This window comes from Alosa alosa, chromosome 23 (assembly GCF_017589495.1).
Source record: "Alosa alosa isolate M-15738 ecotype Scorff River chromosome 23, AALO_Geno_1.1, whole genome shotgun sequence".
In the NCBI taxonomy this organism is placed as follows: domain Eukaryota; kingdom Metazoa; phylum Chordata; class Actinopteri; order Clupeiformes; family Clupeidae; genus Alosa; species Alosa alosa.
The window spans coordinates 7519963-7524386 of NC_063211.1; the positions used below are offsets into that span (position 1 = coordinate 7519963).

At 43.5% G+C, this 4424-nt stretch overlaps 1 long non-coding RNA gene across 1 annotated transcript; it reads right to left on the reverse strand.

The window, feature by feature from the left end:
* Window positions 1–804: 804 nt before the first annotated feature.
* On the reverse strand, window positions 805–1924 carry LOC125288880. The gene is made up of 3 exons (XR_007192541.1): window positions 1660–1924; window positions 1382–1535; window positions 805–1033 (listed from the first exon to the last, which is right to left on the reverse strand). It is a non-coding gene; the product is annotated as an uncharacterized LOC125288880 (long non-coding RNA).
* Between the last annotated feature and the right edge of the window lie 2500 nt (window positions 1925–4424).

The window sequence follows — 4424 nt, forward strand, 5'->3', positions numbered from 1 at the left end:
TTCAAATACAAGTGAAATGTTACAATATACCCAATTCGCCTTATTCAGATGGCAGCCATTGTGTAAACCAAAAGGAGGCAAAGAGGTACCACTGACTATCATTAATACGTTTTCGCCACCTACTGGCGAATGCATAGAACACAACAATATTATGGTTTGTGTACCCTGTAGCCTCGTTTAAAATGGTGTGAGTGTGTGCGTGCCGCCCCTGTCTTCCTGTGTGGTTTATTCTACCAAACCTCATCAAACAGCAACATAAGAGGCCTATAGGGCAGGGCAGACACTAATTCAGATATTGCAAAAGTAAAATCTTTTATTGCCATTTAAAAACAAACATTAAACAAAACACTAGCTTGAACCAGTGTGTTTTTGTAAAGAATATTTTTGGGTGCACATAGACTACTGGGTTTCCCCATGCTGCCTTACGCGCACAATTTTATTCGTGCTGCTAGGCAGCCTGGACCCGATTTTCACCTCAACGAAGGAACCAAATCACAGAACGGAGGGGGGACAGCAAGACGATGACGACACACCGAAGCGGTTATGAGCTACGTACAGACGCATTTGATAGACATTCGTAGTGCCCAATAAATGGCTCTGTAAACCACGTCTCAAATACGAGAAAATGAATGTGCAGTTCCCAGACCCCATTTCAATGAGATGAGGTCTGGCGTTAGCCAGGCTAAAGGGCCTGTCACATTACACGCGGCATGCGCTATGAAATGCATTATTGTCAATGGCTTGCACTCGCAAGAACTGGCCTGCCGCTGCGCTGAGCAAAGCTGCTTTGCCGCCCTTGCGCGTGCCGCGGTCAAAGTTCAATCAGGTTTGTTGGTATTTTGCGCTGAGCCCAGCGGCAAGCACAACAAAAATCTTTGGGACGTTACCTCAACCAATAGCAACCTAGCGGCGAGCGGAGTGCATACCGCGTACAATGTGATAGCCCCTTAAGACTAGTGCTACTGTCCACAAAAACCTCCATCCATCAATCCTATCCTCTATCCATCTCTGACCGCCAGCATATGAGAGAGGCCTACGGAGAAGAAGAAAAAAAAAAATCACAAGAGTGATAACATACATGACCACATATTTATAAATAGCTTAGCCAGTAGCCTACATTGCAACCTTCAATAAGCAGCCTGTTGAACATTGCAGCTCAGAGTGTGTGTGTGTGTGTGTAGCCTGTGAACAACAAGTTTATAGTTGTGTGCTATTTTCCAAATGATGCTCAAAAATATTAGACAACATTCAAAACAAGAGATGCTTTTTATGTCATGTAGTAGCCTAATACATCAGGTTAATAAAGTAGGCTAACAGGCCTACATTACAAAATATAAATACAGATAGGCCTACACAGATATGAATATATGTTTGTGTTTACCTAGGTCTTAGGTCTTTAAAACACTGCTCCCCACTGCTGTCCCTGTAGTTCAGAATTTCAGCCCAGAACTCTTCCGCTTGACAGTTGTCGTCCTTGTTCTTGCACTCCTGGAAGTGCATTGCTTGATATTGCAAATCCAGGACCCCAACACCACCTGTATACAATTTCAGCATGGATGCTGTGGATAGTGGTGGCTTGCTCTGTGACAGAATGATTGATGGACTAAATGATGCCATAGATTTCCATATGGTGATGTTAGCTGGCAGCCTGTACTGCACCTGTTTTGCTGCTTCAAGAAGACATCTGTTTTTCATTCTCGTCTCCACAGCAGTCAAGCATAGCTTCTCCCAGAACGATAGTGAACTGCACCCCGAAGTTTACTGCACACAGGTGCAGTTGCCTGTGTGCATTCTCCAAATTGACATCAATCAGATGTGATTCTGATGGGGTAATGGCACTGGGGGGATCAGGATCTGTGAGACCTGTGTACAAAAAAAAAAAGACTGCAAGCAGCCCAGCATCTAAAACGCATTGCCAATCTCAAGTTGAAAAAGTGTATTAATTCTCGAAACCTGTTGTAAGATTGGCATGAGAAATTGCATGTACAGTTTATTCACTGGGTCACAGTACATTTGATAGAGTATTTCTGTGGTAGCAACATTTTGCATCTTTGCCCAGCTGGAAATGCAGCTTCAGCTCATCCCACGGCCCGAACACTCACACTCAGCATTCATAAAAGGAAAGCCACTTTGTGCCAGTTTCAGTGGCGTACTTTGCAACACTCTATACGCCTCTGTGCGCTGTGAGAAAACCATTGGTGAGATTGTGAAATCAAAAATTGCTGGAACAAAGCTGAATCGAATGATACACTTCGAGTTGGAGTTTATAGTTTTTTTTTTTCAAACGAACGAGGGAACATGTCGCAATGCAACAGTGCTGTTTTCCCTTGATGAAAGTGAAACCATGAGTTTTCCTACATCTCAACTTTGGCCAAAGTTTTCATAAATAATCGTTTTCAGTGATAAAACCTCATTAAATAATATGCATTTTCCATATGGGGTCTTAAAAGCCATGTATCCTTCTAGCCACAGCATTTTTGTTTCAAACATAAGCCTAATCTAAGCGTGCTCAGATGACGTGATAGACCAGGCGCTGTTGCTCACCTGTCCATCATCGTAAAGCCCGATTTGATTGGTCCGCCCGATCTAGGGCAAGCATACTTGTTCCACAATGGAGCAATGCCAGACCGAACTTCCCGACCTCAAATGTTGTGGGCAGGACTAAGTTCGGAATGGCACCCAGGCTACAGGGGAAGTGTCACTCGACACAAAGTGAGTGAACTGCATGAGTTCGTCTGCTAGGGACGCACCTACAGGTCTGTGGGATAAGTGGAACTAAGCCTCGCAGCTCGTTCACGCACATCACACTCATCATAGTCCCTGTCAAATAAAACGGCAAAGAGCTCATTTTGGTAATGAGTTTGCAGTAAGTGTAAAAATTTAAGCCTGCCATTAGCAGTTGCTAAATCTATGTCACTTGTTTGAAGTTTGTCACTGGTTGCTTTAAATCTGCCCGATATTCTATCCCACAAAATGGTCATCATTGCACTCTCAAGTGTATCAAGTTTAGCAACCAGCGCAGAGGCCTCGTGTTTGGTTTGGTTCTTTTCATCACAGTCCAAGGCTATTTTGGCCAATGAATCTCTAATTGTGCTATAATTTCTGCATAGAGCTTTCGTTGAGTCTGCTCTACAGCTCCACCTGGTACCGCAGAGGGATTTTAACGTATGGCTAATGTCATAGTCGCTGTTTTTGAAAACTATATTCCAGCGATGGGTTGAAGCACTGCAGAATGTATACAAAGACTGTAGAAGTTCAAAAAAAGAGATGACATCTGCACAGCAGTCTTCCATAGTATTAATACCCACAAGATGTAAGGAGTGGGTGACACACGGTGTATAGTGGATCAGAGGGTTTACTTTTTTTAACTGAGTTTGGAGTCTGTTGTATTTGCCAGACATGTTGCTAGCATTATCATAGCTTTGCCCACGACAGTTGCAAGTCCAGCCCAAGGTTTTGCTCCATGCTAATCACAGATTCACAGATATCCACTTGCATTAACGAATCGGAATACAAATGTCAGCTGAACCACATGCGCAAGATCTGGGGTGGAATCGACAATATCAGAGAAATATTTTGCCTGCTTGAATTCATCTGCAATGTTTGTTTGTTTTGTCACCCATCAATGCAATAAACTCCTCACACACAGTGGAGGAGAAGTATGAGGGCTTACCTTTCCCTTTGTAGCCATGCTTCACAAGGTGGTCCTTTAGAAATGAGTCGAAATGTGCAATAAGCTCCAATGATCCGAGATAGTTCCCATTATGCACTGAGCCCAACAGTTCATTGTATAGTATAGAGTCTTTATTGTCCTGTAAGGATATTCTTTTTCACACATATCATTATTATATTCCATGCAGGATGTACACAGCCTCATACATATAACATATAACCCCCCCCCCCAATTCCCTCCCTCCTCAACACCATACAAGCAAAAATGTGGACAGTGCAGACAACATAAAACACAAAAGAATAGGGGGAATGGGTAATTGTCACAGGAGTTTGTTTAGTGCAGTGATTGCTGAGGGTATAAAACTTTTCTTAAAGTGCGCTTTTTTCCAGTCCAGGGCTCTGTATCTGCGGCCAGATGGGAGTAGGGTGAAGAACCGGTTCAGGGGATGGTCAGGGCTGCTTACTATGGTGCGTGCAAGGCGTGTGGTGGCTGTGTCATGTGGATGATGCTTTTGTAGAGTAGCAGAAGGAGATGGGGGGCAACATACAGCGATCTTAGTTTGCGTATTGCATACAGTCTCTGTTGTGCACGTTTCTGTGTAATGGTGACATGTTCATTGAAGTTAAGCTTATTGTCAATGGTGAGACCAAGATATTTGAAAGTGCTGACCTGTGCAACTGGTTGGCCATGGATGGTGATGTGAGTTAGTCCAGGGGGTGATTTTGATGCATGAATGACCAGTTCTTTTGTC